At 35.3% G+C, this 23,646-nt stretch overlaps 1 long non-coding RNA gene across 3 annotated transcripts in view; it reads right to left on the bottom strand.

The window, feature by feature from the left end:
* Positions 1 to 23,646, bottom strand: part of LOC110841515 (uncharacterized) — a 290,669-nt gene that overhangs the window by 243,018 nt on the left and 24,005 nt on the right. For all 3 annotated transcript variants that reach the window (XR_015534556.1, XR_015534555.1, XR_015534557.1), the window contains exon 2: positions 10,151 to 10,250. This is a non-coding gene — a long non-coding RNA (uncharacterized LOC110841515). The remainder of the gene's footprint in view (positions 1 to 10,150; positions 10,251 to 23,646) is intronic.

Raw genomic sequence — 23,646 nt, 5'->3', positions numbered from 1 at the left:
GTGAGGGTGTGAACTGCATGCACCTGCTTATAATTGCATCTCTGTCATTGGTACTACTAACATGTCACGCAGTAACCAAATTTTTCGACGTATAGACGTTATTTCCTTTCTTTTCTTTAAATTTAAAATACTTTTCGGATTAAGCTGAATTATTCTTCTAGAAATCTTATAATACATACACAAGTTTTTTCTATGGAGAACATTGATATAATTGGCCAAAGCATCATATCGAGTTGAATGAAATTAATTTACGAAATGTTGGTTAAATTCTCCAGGTAATTAAATATTATTCTTAACTGCCCTGATCTTAATATGGCGAATATAACACTCGGACTGCTAATATCTACCAGAAAAGAAGGCAAAAATAATAAGTATACAAAGCTGATAAGAAATATTCATTATCTTTTATAACTACTCTACTACCCCGGTGAAGGAAGTGAAAATCTACACTACGTGTTGCGGAAATATTAACATTTTGTTGACGAACAATTAAAACTTATAAAATTACAATCAGATCGAAATTTTAAATAAATCTGAAATTATTCTTTGGGACTTCAGAGCCTGAAATTTAATTCAAAGTAATAATAAAAATGACAATCAACTACAGATTTTCTATGGAGCACAACAGAAAAAGAGCATAAAGCTACATGCACTGAACAAGAAGCCTGATTAAAGCCCGGGTTCGCGGTAGGAAAATTAATCACTTTAAAGGTAGTATTCTGTGTCACGAAACATTAAGCTAATGAATAATCATGTCAACACATCAACGTTAATGGTGCGTTACTATGAGGTCTCATCTGCGTATTGGAGAACTGTGAATGACATGTAATAGGAGCTCTCTGACAATTAGGCCAAATGGCCAAGGTAAAAAATACCAGAGTATTAACATAATTAATTACAATTATGCAATATTATCTTCACACTTGTTACATTACGTATCCACAAATACCACATACAGATTGCTTAATTACTTTAATTGCTGTACTTCAATTGTTCACTCTAAAAATAGTCTTCCCTTGTCTAATATAAAGGATACTCTGAGACACAGTACTCTAGACCCTGTTTCTTTCATATTCATAAGTACGCTCAACTGATACAGTAGTTAACGCATTTAAAAGTTCCGGGATAAATCCATAAACAATTCATCAATTCTATGAAATCATCAAAAGACTGAAATAGAATCAACTTCCGAAAGGCAGAGAAATCTCACAATGGACAATGCTCAAAATAATAACGATATACTGCATTAATTCTTCTCATAATCCTTTAGAAAATAATCACTTTAATTGTAACGTCAGTTAAAGTTAAACACGTTTGTTTCATTCAACTATTACGACTTTACGAATAAACCAAACGTACTTGCCGAAATTTAGTTGTATTACGTACAACGAACGGTGGAGATATTACTCAATTCCGCGATTCACTCTGTTTATTGACATTACCGCATACCAGTTTTGTGTGTCCCATCAAAATTACAACAGCGTCACCACTACGATTTCTTTGTTTAATAATGAACGACGATTCTATGTAATTATAATGATAACAGTTTGTTTATGTATCGGATAATGACCATTAAAGCCAAACTGTTTTATGGCAGATATTTTTACTTTCATCTGCATGAATTGCATAAAACGTATGTGATAAAATCAGTGCGTTTTCTGTGGCCACCAACACGTTAGCGATATGTGGGCTTCAACACAAAATGGGTAGCGGTTTGGTTACTGCGGGATGTAGCTGCGTTCCTCTGCGGTTTACCCGGTTAAACTGCACGGTCAGGTCAGGTTAGATTAGGTTAGGTTAGTACAGGCTGTACATGCTGAGTTTGTGCGGTACACTGGGCCATAATAGATTTTCCTTCAAACACCGCTTTTCACCACTTATTCGACGAAATCTAATTTCAAATGCTTACTAAAGTCAGCAATGTTGTCAAGTGGAGAGAAAATTGTTAAGGTTACGGTATATAATTGATCTTTGAAATTTTAATCATATTTAATTTAATTTTATAATAGCAAGGACGTGTTTTACTCATCACACTGGGAATGAGAAAATGAAAATAAACCTCTTCTCGTTCTAATGAATTTTAGATTTCGTCGAAATATCAAAGTAGATTCAATCAAGGAAAGTAATTTAGGAAGTTAAATTCCAGAATTCGAGGGAACGACCAATACTTTTCCTTCTACTCTCCGTATAGTTTGTCGGCAATGTGTCCTTTAACGTGAGAATTTATTTTTCCTAATTTAACACTAGATTCGTGACAGGTTCGTGATAGATTTGTATTTTGTTTGTATATGCGAAGAAATATTTTAGGTCCAAAATACTGGGTTTTTTCATTTATAATTATGTTAAAATGTACTATTTTCTCACACATCATAATAATAATGGCGCATGTTACATTTCCAGAACAATTCACACAACTCTGTCTTGAATAAGCCAAATGGCACATAAATGAAAGCGCTTGTAACTAAAATAGCCCTTTGTTTTCTTTTAAATACTGAGGAGAATTAACTTAAAGGGGGTTCCTTTCCCATTGTTTATAGTAAACAATGTTTATTTAATAAAACGTAAAGGTTCATTATCGTGTTCACAGGTGTCAGCTACTGAACTCATCTAAGCCTCTCAAGTTCTGTCAACATTCTCTCACTGATCTTCTATAAGATCAAATTAAATATAATAATAGTCACATAATATTAAGTTTAATATCACTGGCCTCCAATGCGATTTTTACAAATGACGCGTAAAATATTGTTTGTAATAAACAAACAGTTACGAACATGGCGAAATAACTTTGCGAGATTCTGACATTATATCCGAAACATTTTACGCACGCGGAATCTACACACAGACAATTCGTTTTACCATAAATACAACATATATTGAAATAAAATTAATAATATGCCTATACAATTAAAAACATTCTGTAAAACATTTATAATTACAAACAATAAAAGTACGTGACCAGAGGGAAATTTCATCGTACGGCCGACCATCTGCTCACAATCCCAGATCGTTAATTAGTGAGCTACATTAAATTTCACTATCAAATTATAAGCGAACATTGGGCCTACATATAAATAACATTAACAAACACAAGATCAGTAAGGGCAGAAAATCCTTACAATATGGTAATGGATTCTAACGAGAACTCCTTATTTTAATATTGATCTTTGCCTAAGAAGGACTTTAAGTTAGAAGACTTGCATTTCTTTAATTTCTTTGTAGAGGTGTATACGAAAAACTATGTACGATGATTAATCTTATAACTGGAGATGCAATAGTAATTATGGGCTACGTCCCTGTGTTCGAGCTTTCTTTCTGACAAGAGTGTTTTGAAATAAAGAGCTTGTTAAAATATAAACCGATATTATTTGGTTTAATATATTTAATGTTCCTGTATTTTCTATATGACATTTTCTCTCTGCACAAAAGCCAAAATCAAACGATTCTCTTTTTTTCCTCTTAGTAAGTACTTAGTTTTGAATGTACATTCTGATTCCCTCTTACATACAAGTACATTGTTTAAAATCTGAAATAATTTCTCAAACTTGTTCAGAAATGTAGGAATTTTGTTCCTTTTTTGCAACCGAATTGGCTTTCAATATACAAATTTATTCACGCATATTTAAAAATATTTATTTATATTCTAATGTAATGGTGAAAAATAATACAATTTCCTCCAACAAAACAATTTTTCTAAAGTATACTTTCAAACATTCTGTGTCTAATGTTGCTAATGGTACAAATTTCTTACTTTCACCGGAAGAACCTGGAAAAAGATTACTATTTTACGCAGCATATTTTTCCTGAAAATTCCTTTGTAACTGCCAAGTCATACGTTCAAACAATTGCTTTGAGATCTAAATCGCTGGCATTTTCCACCCATATAAGCCAATATATCGTTTAAAGTTCTGTGGACAAATTCATGACGTTTTGTGCAGTATGTAATGTTACAAATCTTAAATATCTCTGTAACCATCATAAAACATGACAGTTTGATATGTGACTTCTTGTTTATAAAGAGATTTAGTAAAGTGTACATTGGAAATAAAAAGCAAATTGTCGAGAAGAGTAATTTATCAACGACATTTATCTTACATTTTGCAATAAAGGTTTATTTTCTATCTTGCCTGAAGACAAATATTTTACCAAGTTTTTCCATGCCAATAACGAAAGTATCCCCTAAATTATATGGCGACAGCTTTTTACAGTACATAAAATCTCAATTTATCCGTAAACACAGTAGGTTCCTATTGGTTCTGGAGTTTAACCACCTTTATTTTATTTATGAGGTTCGTGGAGACTATGAATACGAGATGATATGATTTATCATATACGACAATGACCTATTTCGAATCTTTTTATAAGTTGTTTCTACAACTGAGAAAAATTACTAGAAACTTACGTAACATTATGCACTCATTTATAAGAAAGAGTGAAATATGTATTTGTTTTGACCTAACCAATTAGTTCCATGGAGCAGATTTATCACTAAGAAGCTAACAGTAGCTTAGCCAGTCAATTCATCGGTCTTTTATGTAACCCGAATGCTCATTATTGTATTTTTGATAAAAATTATAACGCGAAATTGTAATATTTTCTCCTAAAGACTGAAAAAGACAAAATCTAATCCGTGCATTTATGTAAACTTATCACTTGAAAGCATTCACTCATTCATTTCTTGGTGTTTTAACGACGCTTTATCATCTGCTTTGATAAGGTTACAAATAGTAGAAAAATAGTGCTTGGAATAACAATATCATTATTGTATTAAGTGCAAAACCCCAATTAAAAATAATAACCAGCTACCAATTTTTTAAACAAATATATCGTAAGACTGTTGTGAATGGGCAAATTGGTTCGATTTAAAATTAATCGGTCGTAGCACATTTTAAAATAATATGCCAGAACAGGCCCAATGCCTATAAGAATTTGCATAAACCCCTATTAACGTAATTTTAGATAATCGAAATTAGAGGCAAAAATCGAAGCCAGATCTCACAAAAACTTTAAGTCATTAATAATCACTCGCTACGTTCAGCGGGGCAATAATATAGTAATGACGACATGCATAACTAAATCAGAAATGTAACTACTTTACAACATATCAATGGCTAATTCTATCACAAATCTGAGATAATTTATCCGAACATTTTTCGGGGCATTATATGAATGTCACAAGCAGCCTCATGTTCCCCTGGTCGCCCCTACTTCTTAGCATCACTAGAAGACGGACAGGGGGCGTGTGTGAAGTCTCCACGCATTCGTAACATCGATACTGGATAGATATGGGTATATAGCTTCAAGCTCTGGTATACCTCATATACCCTCTGGATAACAGACTTCATGGTTAAATGCTGCATTGTGGCTTAATAAACAGCCCACTGCTTCTACCAGAAATCAAGCCCCGGACTGTTAACACTCTCTGCATATGCGAGAAACGTAGGGCAGATTTTGTCCGAAATAATAATTCGTGGAACTGTATTAAAACGCGAGTGTTCCATAGGGGTCTAATGAATTAGGAAAGAAAGCCGAAGTTTTCATTCAGTGCCTCCATTCCATCACGCCTGTAATCAAATTTCACGTGGACTGATCTCTTCTGTTGTTAGTTCAATCATTCAGTTAACAAACTGCATCGACCTAAATCGAACCACGCGTAATTATTCCGTATTTCAACGCTTTTCATTATGGCACACGCCGTTCATACTTTCAAATAGACAGATAAGCACACTATTGTTCAGTTAGGAATTAATTTGATTTCAAAACCATGGGTTTCGTAGGTGTTTTATGCAAATAAACGCGTCCCATTAGCACAGTAGCAATTTAAATGGAATACTACAAAATGTTATACAAGCTGTCCGAACTCAAATATCACTAGAATATTCGATACGGTTCAAATTAAAAAAAAACTCTTAAGATGAGTTAAAGTAAAAAATTACTTTTCATGTGACTAATCGAAAACACGCATTCTACCCCCGATTCCCTCGGAAAATAAACTTCACTCAAATAACAAGTTTAATTATTTATTATAACAATCTTAAGAACAGAGAAATGTGTTTTCTTGGACCGAACAAGGATTAAATAAAGGTACAAAGCAAAGATATCCGATAGCACAAACCCCTTCTGTTACTACTGTGGCGAAACACAGTGATTCCTTAACAAAGTAAAATTAAATTAAATCGATTTGTTTACAGCAACAGTTTGCTCGTGGTCGCCTAACAACTAGACCAAAGAAGAAACATTGTATGCATAAGTTTCGTGTTCTTCTGGGTAATGTTGCCTTAAAATCCTGCAAGATTTTATCAGTGCTGCGGAGGAACTAATAACCTCCATATTCAAGGTAGAAAAATGAGGCGATAAGGTGATAATCACCTACAAGACTACACCGCGACGTAACGCACAATCCCCATGATTAAGTACAGAGGATAAACGAACTTTAGGACAGAATGTGTCACACCTTATTAATTAAACATTTTAGGGAGTAGAGGATATAAATGTCATTATTATTATAATTTAACGTGTCTTTAATTCGATAACAACTGCTTAAGTCAAACGTAGATCACAATTAATTACGCTCTTCGTAAGAGACACTAGAGGATTAGATTATAATTTCTTCATATATGACACACAGACACATTGATACGTGTCGTCGGCATGAACTGATCTTCGTAATTATCGGTCAAGTACAGGAAAATCATCGACATGTAAGGGTCGCATTTATAAAAGGGATTGAGCTAGGATATTTTCATATTTTTAAATAGCCTACATGTGCAATGGTAGAATAAATAAACAAGATTGGAATTTTAAATCGGTACCTATTAAATCACATGGGTCCAAAACACGTACGAAACTGTCTTGGAGATATTTCTGTCGTTTTAATTTAATTTCAGCACGACGTTTCCGAGACTGTATTCTTTTTCATTCTTCAGGTAAAACCTACTCTGTTCGGCCCAGTCGACAGAGCCAGCCCTCAACTTTAGATAGAGAGGAATTTGACATTTTAATAATGCACCATCGTCAAAAACCTTCGGTGATAATTAGATTAAATATTTATCGTCTACGAAATTATTTGTAATAAAAAGTCAAAATTTGCTTTACTGGTTAGTAAGTCAACTATTTTTATTTTACTTCGGATTTTGAACAAATAATTACATAGTTAAGTAGCCTACTTAGTTATCCAGTTGACCAGTTCATTAGTGAGATAGTTACGTATTATTCACTTCAACTAAACTGGCATTTCGATATACGAAAGCCTTTTTTCCTTTCAAACTGTCAGCACCAAACCATTATTCATTCCGTTTAATTGTGTCTTTTTCCGCGTTGAATTTCTACATTGAAACACACTGTAAAAAAATATTGTACTTATTATATGATTTAACTACTTTTATTCCTTGAATGTTATTTGCGATTGAAACTCTGAATAAGCCAAAGACAATTTTAAGTTTTAAGAAGCCGTTTCAATGCCGCAGACGCGTGGTAACGCTGTGAAATACGTTTTTGAAAGCTATTGTGAAACCTTTCCTTTGAAGTGGCAAGAGCCTGGTTGTTAACAAACTGTACTTTGTCACAGCATGAATAGAATCAATTCTCTGTATTCGTATTGAAAAGCGCACGTCTTGAATATATAAAAGGAAGTGATTTTCGTTCCATTATCTTGTCTGTTGAAAGCAGAGAGCCGCTTTAGAAGTTGTTTCTTGCTAAGTATTCTATTATTTGTACTTAGAAATCAATTATGAAGTCGATTGTTAAACGTTTTAATAATTTATATTAGAAGTTAAATTTATTTACATTTATACACATTGAAATTAAGCTATATTTCAGATATTATTAGAGAATGATCTGTAATTTATACATGAGAATATTAAGAACAATATTTTAATGAAGACAAAAGCTGGATGTCTTTCCTTCAGTTTTGCGAACTCAGACCAGCTGTGAGTTTTTGAAATTCCGATGGAATTTCAGACTAAATTGTCTCATTTTCATCGTGTTTACTACACACCCCGCCTACGTAATCCTCTTTCATTTGATCGCTCAAATAATGTTTGGTGAAAAGTACAAATTATGGTGTTTCTAATACTTTTCCTCACTCAGACTCATTCTTTCTCAACACAATATATTCAAAGACCCTCAGTTTATGTTCTTCGTTTAGGCCGAAATGCCAAGTATCAAAACCATACAAAACAATAGATAAAATTATATGTTTGTATCCTATATTTTAATCTATAATCATTTGACAGAATTATGGGAGATGAAGGATTCTAAAATTTGTGGCAGCAAACATTTTCCGAGTGTAATCTGGTCTTATTCATGTTTCCATATAATTTTAAATTGTTCCTGTCGTTCGTAAGTATTTGAATTTTATCTCATTTTCCACGGGGTTATATGGTATCCGTAAGTAAATTATGCTGTAACTGTGCCATAGATTCTGGTTACAGGCCATGAATAAGAAGCTACATCATTTTTTGTGTATATTTACAGACCATTTCCCTTAATAACGTCTAACAGTTTGCTGTGAGCTTCAGCCAACATTTCAAATAAATAAAATAATAAAATTCTGAAGGAAAGTCACCGTCAGTGAGACAACGTGCACTACTGTATTAATATCTTGGGCTTCGTCAAATAACAAAGACAAATTTCAGATATTAAAAATTCACGAACGATTAATTTAAAATAATATGTTGTGCCAAAAGTGCTTATACACATCACAAGATACTAAAATAATTTATCATTCATTCACTTGAGACAAGTAACATACCCAAAGTACATATTAATCAAGTTCATTTACATTTTTAACATGACTTCCCAGTGTATTGAACCGCGTATTACTAAGCTTCGATGAAAGAGACAATTGAGAATATATTTATATATCTCGTTTAAGACAGGCTTTTGTACATGTGAAACGAAGAGTGGCTTTGCCGTCTCCTTCCTTCCTTCCTTCCTTCCTTCCTTCCTTTCTTGTTTCTGTGAGCCCTCTTGTCACACGGAGAGCCGTGCGGCACTTTGCCGCGGACAGCCACCAGAATCCTAACCACTCAGGACAGCAGCTGCTGGCGTGTTCGTCTGACAGCATCCAGACGGTCGTGTCGCAATGTGCTAGCTGTCTTCTACTTGCCAAGCCGAATTCAACATTTCGAATGCCTAGGGACGTTCCTACAGCCGCGTTATAACCACATCTATGATGTGTCCTCTTTATTCAGAGCCTGTTATTGAGATTTTTGCTTTTTACGACAGTGAACACTTCGATGTTGGTCCTCTGGGATGTAACGCCGTACGGACTTTTTCGAAGGAACTTACTGCCTTCAACCCTAAACATGGAGGTAGAATGTTCCTCCGAAACTGCACTATAAACCTGCGAGTTCAAGGCGTTAAAACGGATAAGCCAAACATCGACGTATTAAGGATTATTTAGAGTATAGGTCTATGTGAAGGTCATATTAGGCGGGGAATGTGGTTAACATTATGAAAGTGTTAAGGGGAACCATTTATTTCTTAACCCAACCTTATACCCCTACGTTTTTTACGATTATGATAACGTGAAAACATTTGTGATTTCGTGTCTGCATGTCTGAGTTCCCAGTGTAACAAGTAAAAGGTCTGAACAAACACGAATTCTCTCGCAGATAATGCCCCTAGTGACCGTGCAATATATGCCCTTCTGAATTTCCTACAATGTATTAAGACTACGGAAACTTCTGACGAGGTAACGATACTAACAAAACTTGACATTACGTTTCGAAATATTTTTGTAGTTACAGATCTTGAATAAATATCTAACTTCTGTTGAAATAAATTTGCTGAATGGAAATCAATAAACGGTGGCTATGTAAAGTCTGTAGGAGTTTAACTGTCGATTAATGAACCACTGGAGATAGGCCTGTGGACTTTTTAGTTATACCTATGTATTTATTTACTGATGACATATTTAACGATGCTTTCGAATAATAGGATGATTAAAGAATAATACACTGGAAGAAAGAGTTAGTGATCTAATTTAAGGTAGGTCTATTATAGTGGAATTTACCTAGAATAACTAACACTAATGGTAACACTCGTAAATATAATTTGCAATATTATAAAACATGGGTTTAATACACCTATAAGTTGTAGGCAGAGACGTTGGTACTGTCTTACGGCAAGTAAATTCTCAGTAACTTACCGTTCCCCTATGAGATGTCGTGTTTTCGTTTCACCTGGTGGCCCTGCAGCACTGCTTCATCGTATCTTACACTTCGATCACACTAACAATTCTAATGTTCCTGGAAAGAACAGAAATAAGTCATTTATCCTTTATTAAGACATGTCAACGTTATGAAAATCTTCATCTGTTGCGTTGTTGCTAAATAACTCAACCGAACGATCATTAGGTTTAAAGACAAAAGACAATTTGCTAATTGAGTCCCCTGAAAACAAAATTGCACATGCCTGATGTAAACATTTTGAAGTTTGAAATTTGAGATAAAACACCTTAACAAGACTTCTTGTATTAAGGAGGAATCAATGGGAGTTATTTATGCTGTCTCCTTACAAATATGTGGTAATGTTTAATGGTTATATGAGGGGAAAAATCAATTTCTAACCTACGGCTGTCATGTGTGGGAAATAATAAAGACGTTTATCTTTACTTCTTGTTAAATAACTAATAACACTGCAAGCAGCCACGCTGCCATCTGTATTTACATAAAAATTCCTTCGCGTGTAAACGCGGTAATAAGAGTGCTGATTAGCATAACACGAATACACTGCCGGTCCCACCCACCGCCCTCAGCGAACAGCTGCCACATGAGGCTGAAGTAAATGTCGGGAACTAAACACAAAATGAGGATATAATAATTAATGTTGGTGACGTGAAGTCTACTTACCAAAAGTTATATCTTGTTACAGGGACAGAATTCAAAGATGTTGACGTACTGTTTGTCAGTAATTTATCATCTAGGATTTGCGATAAAACCTCTTTTCATCGTAAATCTAATGAACCGACCTAATTTTACATCGACTATAATGACGTAAGAAACAGGGAATGAAGATGTAGTTCTTGCATGTTTATAACATGATAGCGAAGCTACTGAAGGTACTGATGGGGAAGAATTTCTGGGGGTTGGTGATTTGCATGCGTCTGGAATGAAAGGAGCAAGTTTCAAAAGTAAATGGGGGTAGGGGTTAGTCAATAAAGTCCATGTATACAGAAAGGGACGTAAGGGTGGATCAAGGGTGGTAGAGGGTTGTTTGTGGAGTAGTAGTCTCCGGAGACAAATTCAGCTCAGGACTTTATAATTGATGATAGGGCTGTCCTTTTCAAAGTTTCATGTCAAAATGTATCATTCTTCCATCCATGGCGTTGGTCAACTCAGACCAAGGAAGACCCGTATCTTTCTCACGCAGATACGGATTCTCTGTGACAGCCGATTTTCACCCTTCCTGTTACAGGACAATGCATCCACCCAGCGAGATATCTAACTCTCTGAAGCAGAGGAGGGTTGGCAGTTGCTGAGCTAGTCAAGAAATGCATCGCCTTTTATAGAATCCGATTGGTCATTACTCATTTTTGTTGTGTCTCATTGTTTTGTTGTGTCTTATTGTTTTTGTTGTGTCTTATGTCTTTTTGTCTTACTGTTTTGTTGTGTCTCATTGTTCTGTTGTTTCTTATTGTTTTTGTTGTCTTATGGTTTTTGTGTCTTATTGTTTTGTTGTGTCTCATTGTTCTGTTGTTTCTCATTGTTTTTGTTGTCTTGTGTTTTTTGTGTCTTATTGTTTTGTTGTGTCTTATTGTTCTGTTGTTTCTTATTGTTTTTGTTGTCTTATGGTTTTTGTGTCTTATTGTTTTGTTGTGTCTCATTGTTCTGTTGTTTCTTATTGTTTTTGTTGTCTTATGTTTTTTGTGTCTTATTGTTTTGTTGTGTCTTATTGTAGGACCACTGCCACCGGGTAAAAACCCAATTGCAGTCAAATAAATAATAATAATAATTACCGTGTTAACAAAAGTGCGCCACTACTGTCTATTCTGAACCACTGAAATCTCGTAAAAATTTTAATAACCATTTTAATAAGTTTTTTCTTCCGTTCACGGGTCCCTTTAGGTATTACAGCATTTATGAGCCCCTAGCAACCGACAGACAGACAGACAGAACTGAAGTAAACGGTAAAGACAAGTTAGTTTTATATTAGACAGAGAAAATATGCAGGATTTATATTGGCAAAATTATGAAAACTGTCTTTCCTGTTAATGCATCAGCAAATATGTTCAAATTCAAGCTCCAAACACATTAGGTGACAAATTAGGTCAAGGATGTTAAATTTTGTTGGACGTGTAACACAAATACTTACACATAAACTGTGAGACTCCTTGCATAAAAAGAATAATAATGCGACCAAGTCATGCAGAGAACTATAATAAGGAATGGTATTTCAGTAGTAACGGTAAATTATAAATCTGGAATGGATCCAGATAGCCGTGTACAATTTCCAGCTGCCAAATTTTGATTATTCGGTGATGAAGCTCGACGGTAGTCAGCTTAAAGCAGATTGTAAGAGAGACTCCAATGTAAAGTACTCTTGGAGATCCACTCTATCTGACCAAGTAGGACGCGACTCCTGCTGGATATTCTTAATTAACTTTATAGAAGGGGGCTAAATTTCCACTTAGAGCAGGTTAATACTGGTTAGCTTGCAAGGGATAATGAATAAACACGTTTGAAAAGCCTTGCTTCGTCTTCACTTACAATCTATCATGGCACAAATGGATTGGGGCATTGCGCATGTGCCGTTTAAGCTACAACATGCGTTACACGTATGTGTTAACGATCATTTCACTTACTGAACATATAAGATCTACATAATTACATTATACTGATGCGGCAGTACGAATATAAGACATGTTTCATTAAAAAACAAACCGAGATAAATTCCAGCCGGGGGACCGTCCGTAATCCGAGCCTATTAATTAATTTCCAATTCTCGCTTTTTGACATACGTGGTGAGTAAAAATGAGAATGATTTTCATCTTTTAAGATTTCGCATTCTGTATTAGAACGCCATGTCAATGGGGCATAAAGGGACAGTGAAGCCGAAGTTTAAGTATTCTGGATCATGGCAGTAAATGTGAGGTGTCTGACTTAAGGTTTCAACGGCGGTTGAGCACGAAGATGGCTGTCTTCTGGGACATAGCGTCGTCCTCTACTAGACTACAGGGTGCTATAACCAAGAAGGAAACTAGGCGAGTCGTCAGCAGCATTATCGTCAACTTACGTGAAAGGAACCCGGTAAATTGAATGGGGCTCGGAGTCAATCTGTACGTACGGACGAAGAAATGAAACCCGGTCGTCCGCACCATGACCAACCTCTGTCTGAGCTACTACAATTTATAACGAGGCTGTAATTAATTCTATGGAACACAGATCTTGAGATGATAACTCCAACTTTTCACGGGACCCGAAGTTTCGGTACCGTGACCACATTGGCCTCTGTTCTGAAGCTCTGAGTGGCTCACAATAATAATTTCAACACTTACAGAACCGCCCTTAAAAGAAGATGGTATTCCCTGTCTCCGCAAAGTCGGTTTTGTCATATTAAAATAAGATACATTCTCTAAACAACTTTTAGAATCTATATTCACGAAGTTTGATTCACATGTAGTTACCGGTTTTCTGTATCTACCGACTTCCTTCATGGTAATATATTTATAAAATAGAACTTTTGTTACCTTTTCTGAACATCATTTTACAAGTTTATTGATATAGAAAAATTCATTAGACAACAATAAACCCATAACTGAACGTGCACCAAACTTTATGACAGATTAATTTGTAGCTGTTTAGAAAAGTCAATTTTATTATGAAAAAATTAACATTGCGGAGATACGATTATCATCTGCCCTTGAAGTACTCGTCAGTATATGTTAACATGATGTCCGTTGAGTTATCAGTGAACATTTAATATGCCTACCTGAAACTTTTAACCCAGGTATTACACTCTTGTGCGACCATTCCTGTGGTAGCTCCGATTCTGTAAATCAGGACAGAAGTAAGGGAATTTGATGTGTGGAATGTTAATGAAGGGACGGTCTCATTCATGTCACAGCTCAATTACGAAATCATAATCAACGTGCTAAATACTTTCACAGTCGATAAACCACAAAGCATTATTTAATTAAATAGCTTGTCATGACCATCAAGAGGCCAGAGTATCAGTAAGGCCCTACACTCGTATTTATATTTTAACCCGTTTGAAACCGGATAGGGTCATAGAATGCCTTAGATTTCTCGTCTTTTTACTCGATTTATCCAGGATAATGCTGATACATTGTACTCAAATAAGCTACGAACTCTTCCTTGCCTCTACTACTCATTACATTCCCTCACCTCATTTGAATCTACAGATGTAGTTAAAACAGCAATGTTAAATAACAAATGACTGAAATAGTATGGTTCACAACCGTATTGACATGAACATCAGTAGTTTTACGATCTAGGTAGGATTAACCCCAATGTCGAATTTCAGGATCTCTAGGAGTACTCCATTTCTCTATATTTACTTCCGGTATGACTGATGTTTCTATTAAATGGTTTGTGGTCTAGGTCTCCTTTGGTATTCCGTCTTCACTGTAGCTCTTTTTTGCAGTAAAATTAAAAGGCTTGGAACATTTAACTTTTATATGTCTGCATTCCCTACACTTCTATTTCCGTAATACCAAGTAAATTCCATATACATATTATTTGCTTTGCCTTCAGTCTTCTAGCCATTCTTCCAAAACTCCTTCATATTCGAGCAAGAAAGGGAAATTATATCACAAAACACGTGGCCATATCTGAAATCGGCTCTTTCTAAACGACAAATTCATAAGAATTTCATGCACATGATAAATCAACTGACGATAATAGAATATGCATGATATACACTTGTTTCCGGGGCAAAGAGATGTTTTATCTAGGTGAGAATAAAGGCTAATGAAATTAGGACGCGGACAAAATCGTGAAGGGAAGAGATGGCAAGGTGAGGGTCGACACGGGTGCATTAGCGTTCCAAAATTCGATTTAAATCTCCACCTCAGTGTAGCACATTTCAACAGCAACTTCTACTGCAACCTACCCATATATAGTTAGTTGCTTCTCTGCTTTCTACTCACGAGATTGCCTTGTGTAGTTTTACAAGACTTTGAATACAAAACCAACCTCCGCCACACGATGTGACCAGCAGCGCGGGGTTTATATTCAGTGTCATCTCCATACTGCCGTCACTTCCACACAAACAACACAGAACGCAGCTACGTGTCTTACGCATAGACGAGCATAAATAAGTACATGATAATCTTTCATCATTCCCTCTCCTATTTGGAAATCAAATTTTAAAATATATACGTTTTACACGCGTGTGAAATTTGGTTTCTCATCACGTGGTAAAATCACTAACTGGAGGTACTTGAGAATAAAGTCCCGAGAACTTCAAAAGTTGAAGTAAGTAACAGGAAACTATGAAAGTTACATAATTAAGAGCTTAATGTTTTTGCTCTCCATCTAATATTGTTAGAGTAATTACATTAAGAAGTGTAATATCGGGTGCATGTAGTACCCTTGGGGAATATTAAAATGCATTTAAAAGTTAGCCACTAATCCAAGAGAGAAATAGCTACATGAAAGACCTAAGCATTGATAGGAGGATTATATTAAAATTTATATTAGAGAAAAAGTTGGCCTTGACATTCAGTCTTGACGGATACAAACAGAATGTAATGTTACAGTCATTCAGACTAGAGATAATAAATTAAACATAACGAGAAAACAGGAAGTCATTCCATGTATTGGTTCAAATATTCACCAAATATACTGAAAGAATTTTCAAATACAATTCTATTCCTTAATTAAACCAATAATTCATATTTTCTGAGGTACCCGTGTTTTATACGATAAGCGTTGTTTGAGAAAATAACATTAAACTTGATTTTCACTCCAAGTTTAGTATTGGTCACATTTTGTACACGTGAACCAATATTAATCCCTGTTGTGTAATTCTGGACAAATAACTTGTGGATATGTATACGTAAGCTTTGATTCATTTGGTACAAAGAACGCGTTGCAGCAATTGAAGATAGCCTATGTTTAACATGGCAGGACATCATTCTGTAATTCCTGAGCGTGTGATTTCTGAATTCATTCAATATTGAAATTACTGTTGTCACACGTCCATTTCAATTTGAAGCAATTTAGACCAATGCATTTCTGCCGCAGCTAAAACTAACACTGAAGGCAATGCCGTAATATACGGACAAGATAGAATAACAAGATTAATTCCGCATTTTACGTATTTCAACTTGCCAAAGCGCCTTAACCGGCTGTGACTCATGTTTTAAAAATTCATTTTCTACTTTACAGCACGGAGAGAAGTGAGAGTTGTAACTATTTCTATTTTACAAAATTAAGATTATTTGTACTATTTTAACAAAATAACGCAAAATAGGGGTGTCGTACCTGTATTTTCGATTGCTTACATTCTTACTCTTTAAAGCTATTTGACACATTTCGATTATATTTTATTGCCGATCTTTTTTTTTATTTTTAGTGTGCTGTCTGACGACAGGTCCATATGAACAGGATCCTTCCATCCTTTCCTCGGACTGGGACCTGTTCATATACGTTCTTGGCAGATGATCCAGAAGTGGTTTGCCATTGCCTTCTTCTGTGTGTGAATGGAGTAATTGTTGGGATACCACGGAGAAACCGGGGAAGCCCCCGGAGGAAAACTCCGTGTTGCCTAGACCACGGCCTTGCCCAACACAAGTTATAAATTCGGGCACCGCCGGGAATCGAACCCGAGACCCCAGGATTACAAGGCCAGCCTTCTAACCGCTAGACCACCGTGGCACGGTATTGCCGATCTACACCAACTATTTTATGTAGTCCGGAACCATGTCTAGTAGGTAAGCTAATTAATTAGTAATAATCTGAGCAAACCATAATCTTTCTGTCCGATTTCCCATCATTCACCACATGCAATTATTTGTTTTATAACATTTTTCGATTCATTTAATTAATCTTAACAGTCTCTTGAAAGTTTTCGAACTCTGGGTGGCTATTAGAGTAAAGACCTTTAATGTCGAAAATACAAGGACGTTATACCATACAATTTAAACATTTTCACTATTGTAGATTCCGATATTTCACATTATCGCTCTGAATAAACATTTTACTTTGAAGCACTGCAGTCTGAAAACGCAGCTGTATAATATGTCCATTGATAATGGGTAAACCCATAGGAGCGGAAACTGTCGATAATATATCCTGCTTTCGCGATATTTCATGTGGTGTGTGAAAAGCACTGTTAATCCGTGTTTTTGTGAAAATATTAGAATTAAACTAAATTTGTACTTCATGATATTTACGAGTGTAAATCTTGGTCTGTCCCTGTAATAAAATATTATGGATTCAGGTCATGCGAGAGGAAAATACTCCGATTTAAAGGCATAAAGTAAGAGATTATAACGTAATAAGAAGTTTCATTATTTGTATTAATCATTTGATACTGAAGATGACGGAGTCAAGAAATGTGTATGGGAAGCAAGAAATGCATACATAATTATGGCCCGAAACATCGGAGGATCTAGAGGCAGATGGGAGGATAATATTAAAATGCGTCTTAGAGGAACAGGGTGCAAATGTGGATAGGGTACTGTCTCTGGGGTTGGATTTTACGACCTCGTCTCTCACGTTAAAGGAAGAACACAGATCGATAAATCTGACGTCATTCGCAAAGATAAAAGGTCAAATTATGGCAAATGATACAACACTACAACTTTGCGTCCTTTTCGGAATTTGTAATATAATCCCGTTATTTACACTCAGGTCTCGCAAGTAACTTTTTCCATCCGTAGATCCAAATACTGTTCTTCAAGATTTGTTTTCTAACAATTCCAATCATTGTTCTTCCCTTTAAGGTGAAACGACAAATTTTAAGCCTACGCCTATATAAAAAATATAATTTGCAGTTATAAGTATAAGTATTTAAATCTTTAGGTCCACTGAAAGGGATAGGAAGACAAACGATTCTAAATTTAATTTTATTAAGCAGTTCTCGAAATTAACCTTCGTTTAATTTTCTTTGGTCCAAGCAAACACAAGGTAATATTACTGTAATTACATCGTCATTTAAGCAGAATATGCTCTGATCTTTACACTTAAAAATACATTACTATATATATACTACTGTCAGTTTCGATAAGCTAGATACATATCCTTTTAAAAATTATTTTAATATTTTTATTATGGAGCTACACGATCATGTTGTTTAAATTACTGAAGTTTCGCTCCCATAAAAAATTTATTTTACATGAATCTGCTTCCTTCTTTGGTATGGTTGCAGATGTAAGAATTACCCCTCCTATAATAAATCCATTCAAGTGTTCTGTATATCTCTGAAAAACAGCTATAACAGTTATAACTCATCATCCGCGACTATAACTCTAGTCTTATAAATATTTTATCGTATTTCTGTAACAGTTTAGGATCCTAGATTAACGAAACTGCTTTGTAAATATGCAGGCCTGTATAAAGAAAAATAGCCAAGTATGGAACGTCTGAAGAAACCGCTGAGGTCTGCGAAGACAGAGAATACTTAATCAAAGCTTCAACGTGAATTCCATTTATATTTTATTTAATATCTTAATAACATAATAAGCTCGTTTATTCACACAAAGGAAAGACTTGTAGCGACTTCTGTAATGTCTCTTTATAAGAGAATGATTTAATAAATGATAAAGCGTATTATTTTCAGAGTTAAACCAATTTTGAAAGCTGTATAATGCTTCATACACATAAGCTTCTAAAACCTCACCAATAATTACATTATATCCTACTCGTTGTTGCGTACTTATTATATAATAGAAGCTTTCACAAAGCCACTGAAATTATCATTAGGGTACAGTCGGCTGAAAATAACAAAATATCAAAATTATCTGCATTAAAAAATCACTAAAATGATTGTACTGCAGTGAATAACGCGAAAATGTTAGTTGTAATAAAAACATTTTCACAGAAAGTCCACGTTTCTCCAGCATCTCACTTCATGTTGAAGGGAGTGTTGTTCTGATAATCAAATAAATGAATATGAGAGTTGAGGGATATTCAGACACAGAAGCGAGGTGAGAAGTCTATACAAATTGTTGGCCTTAAAACATAAAGGAAAGAAACCACTTGCAAGACCTAGTAGTTAACGCGAGGTTAATATTAAAAGGAACTATACAACAATGCGATAGAAAGATATGGGCTGAATTCACTTGGCTCGGGTTAGGGAATTACGATGAGCTCTTCCAAACACTAATGAACATTAAGTGTTTGACAGAAAGCGGGAATTTTTAAAAAAAAACGGAGCAACCATAAGCCACACAAGGACTTTGCTGAAGGTTTGGTTAGAATTTTCTCTAACGATTTTATAGTCCATAAAAAAATAAGTGCCTAAATTTGCGTTCTATTTGACCACTCATCATATGGAATATTTCTATTTTACAACCACACTTTGATGCGTAACGTGCCTATACTTCGTACCACGACAAAGATCTTTTTATTTCTGGGGATTCATACTTCTCCCCCCCCCCCCCAACTTTAATCCCAAGCCGAGTGAGAATGTAATGTGATTGTTTTGTCCTGTTTCCCAGGCAGAAACAGAGAGTGCTAATGCAGAAGACCACAATTTGCTTTCACTTTGACAACTAAAAAGCTCCTGTTATTGGATTACGGGCCGTGACATAGCTTCTAATTCTAATACGTTATTAGTGGAGGGCCAAAATGTAAATATGCCATGCAGCTAAAAACAAGCACGTATCGAGTATTTCAATGGACTTCACATACGTACTCAGTTGTAATTTAACCTAAACCAGGGGTGTACGGATATCTGAAACTGACAATAAATCAGACATTATGTAGATTACTAAGATGTTAACCGAAATTTGACACTATAATCATGTGATTATATACATTTTGCAACAAATTGTTAATTCATTATAGGGGTACTATATTGGACATCGTCCATTGTCTGAAGCACAAGTATACGATACACACGACGTTTTGAGAATAAACTTTACTCGCGTATACAGTTAACTCCCAAAATATATTTATTTATAGTTTATTTATCGACGCTTTCTCAGTAGCTCATATTATATAGCGTCGTATGACAGCATGATAGTGAATAATGAATTGGAAAGGATGTGGAAGAAGACGGTCGTGGCCTGATTTAAGAACTTATCCCGGCATATGCCTAAAGAAACTGATGAAAACCCAGTCAGGATAGACGATATCGTTGCCGAGATTTGAATCCGGATCCCAAGCTGATTTCATGCAGCCCGCGAATGTACACCTTCCTGAGATCGTTTCCTTCAGATCCAAACTGAACATTATTCTCCCATCCACTCCCAATTCTTCCAGTTCTTCCCTCGAAACCATTTTTATGTATTTCTAGTTTTTAGCATCTGTGCTACATGCCCTGTCCTTGGCATCCTCCTCCTTTGTTCCGCACGACAAAATAGAACGCGATCGAGAGACGAGAAATATACAAAATGAATGAAAATGAATTAAAATACAAAATTAAGGTTCGAATGGACTGCAGGAACAACAGAAGATTTAAATTATGCAAAGAAATATATGGCATACCAAAATATGTTGGGGATGAACTTACACACACACAGAGAAGCACAGAAATTTCAAAGCTAAAATATATATATATATATATATATATATATATATATATATATTTCTTTGGTAAGTCCATTGACGCTAAACTTTAAAATATCCAAGTTCCTTGCATGCATAGAGACTCGTGTATGAGAACAGTTAAATTTAGCTACTAGAACGGAAAATCCTTTATTCTGTAAGACTGCTGTTAATTCACTACGCAATATAAAAGCATTTTATTACAGATCGCAATTAGGCGGTTACAATTGCAGCTTCCACATTGCCAGAAGACAGAACACCCATTTCCTCCGGAAGATTCTCAGGAAGGCGTGTAAACATTAAAAGTTCTCTGAAGAGTAAAGAAGAAGTTATAAAAAAGTGAAAACAAATGAGGTAATTTGGGGTTCGTGTGACGTCACTTAAGAATGAAGCCTTTTTAAAAAGAAAAAGAAGTTGGTGGTGGGGGAACCTTCCATCCTGAAAAGCTGATGTACGGTGTAGGTATTAGAGAAGGTGGTAAGTTTAGGGGGTGTGGGGAGGAAAGAGGGGATCAGGCCATCCATCCCGTTAGTCTAGCTAATAAACCTTACGAAACGAAATCAGGAGGCGACGCCCTGGTAATGATTCGCGTGCCTCTCGTCAATTCTTCCCACTTCCTGTCATCATTACCGGCATTAAACCCATCAAGCAGGGGCTGCATATTGAGGTATAACATTTTGATACGACTCGTAAACCTAGTTCGAAGCGTGCACATAGAGCTCCAAACATATGTTTAAAAACAATACTTTCTCTACCAGCGAGCTATATGTTTCCCTCAATTTGTTTATTTTCTGAAAGAAGGGCGAATAAACATATAATTACAGTATTTCATCGATTTTAAGACGCCTTTTTTCACATTTTGAATTTTATGAAATCGGGGTGCATTTACATTTGATAGCGTCTAAGAATCGATATACCGTCTTTTAATTATATGAAAACATATTATTACATCAAGGTTAAATCTTTCAATAGATGGCGTCTTAAAATCAAAGATATGCGGTAATTAACTCATGCTGGAAAGCAAAATGTAATAATACGTTCTAATTTGTTACTTCACAGGTCAGAACAATTGCATTATACTGTTTAACAACGCAATAAATAATTTTTACAGAAACAAGGCTGAAAAATAATGCTTCAGTTTGAATCACACATTTTGAGAGTGTGTTTCGCGATTGTCGCAATTAATTGCCATTTACTTTCACTTCGTCGCGTTATAACCCATCGTTGCAAAGTCAATCAAACTGCACACTCAAAATATTCTTTTCTTCAATGTCGTTGAATATTCAATATTTGATAATGCGTTACAAATGAAAGATTTAGTTTTTGTAAGATAAGGAACCAAGTTTTGTACAATGTACTGTAATAAATTCAATGTACAGTACTCGACGAATGGCATACCAGGCAGAATAATCTAGACGAAACAGTTGAATTTCAAATCCAGTTTCATTTTGCAGCGAAAAGAAGATAATCCCAAGAACACTACATACTTCGAGCTTAAAGTCTTTCAAAAACTTCCACATCACATACTTCCTAGGCTTTTACTTATGTAAAAGTGTATTTCGTCTTCCTGTTATTGCAATGGGATTTCTACCAAACTGTCTCTTGATTCTTACTTGCAATTTAATGGAAAGTTCCACGTTAGAGAAAGTTTGATGCTAACTTTCCGATACGGTGACAACACATTTGTATGTATACCCTCCACTACGAACGAACCTTGCTTTTTCTGTCTCTCCAACTGTTTCCTGCACAGACAAGAAAATTCTACTACAAAGAGACACAATGAAACCTACTTCAAACTGTCAACTCTCCTAAATTTTCGGTACGTAATATGGCGACTTAGCAACAAACCTTCTCTGTTCCTGAATAATACAGAGAACTTCAATAAACACTTATTACAGATAGCATAATAGTAGAATACGGTGACTTATCATAAATCTTAATGCATAATTTTCCCACGACTTTGTGTCAAAGGATGTACAGACTGAATATATAGGGGTTCATAACAGCTACAGCACTTTCATTTCTTGTCAGAGCTCAGTAATAGAAACAACATAACAAAGCTTGTGACTTTACTGTTCCCGTCTATATAACAATAAAGTGCAATGCAATGGAGATTCCAAGGATAAATTTATTGCAACTCTATGTAGCACCCAGTTGTGTTACCATATGTATTATAACAGATATTGTAGTGGCTCACTTGAGTTGAAATGTACGCGCCTGATTATGATTACAATTCTTCCCTCCATGATGATTCGCATTATGAAATTTCTCTCCTACGAACTTCTATAATGAAGTGCATACCCTCAACCTGGTTTATCCGTACGGGAATTCACTCATCTTATACCTTCCAAAGAAAATCAAATACGTGCTAACAGAACGCAAACAAAGGACGCAAAGTCAATCTTTAAAACCAGGGGAAGTAATGAGTCAGTTCCCCTTATGCACTGCTTTGGTAAGCATCTTGTGAAAGATTTTATAGATTTCCACATCAATGTTCTGGAATTACTTAAGCTAAGAGAAAAGAAAATTAAGACAAGAATGTTTATTTTTCCACTGTTGTCTACAGAACTTTTCCGTTGGTTGCATGATTCGTTCCAGGCAATAAAATTATTTCTAATTTTTTGGCTAATTTTTTCGTTCGTTCGGGAACGCAAACTTTCATTGCAACTTTGAGCTTAGGGGAAACAGGGACTAGCTTTAAAAACTCTCTCCAGAAACATAACTACTCGTAAGACTGCCTGTAAATATAATCGAAACGTGTAATTCGGAAAGACAACACCACTAACCAGGTTTAAAAGTTAGGTAGTAGTTGTATGATGAAGCGACATGAACTGTGAAATTGACGAGTGAAGGTGACGGTACTTAAGAGAAAGTTAAGCGGGTTGCAGACATGAAGACTGTCTGGATGAAGGGTCGAAGTGCCTAACTACAATTATCCATTAGTTATTCCCACGAAACCCAAAAC

This window comes from Zootermopsis nevadensis, unplaced genomic scaffold, assembly GCF_977971745.1.
Source record: "Zootermopsis nevadensis isolate Lab colony 2312 unplaced genomic scaffold, Znev_1.0 Znev_ptg000010l, whole genome shotgun sequence".
In the NCBI taxonomy this organism is placed as follows: Eukaryota; Metazoa; Arthropoda; class Insecta; order Blattodea; family Termopsidae; genus Zootermopsis; species Zootermopsis nevadensis.
The sequence above is the reverse complement of the archived record's forward strand: the minus strand, read 5'-3'. Positions and strand labels throughout refer to the sequence as shown.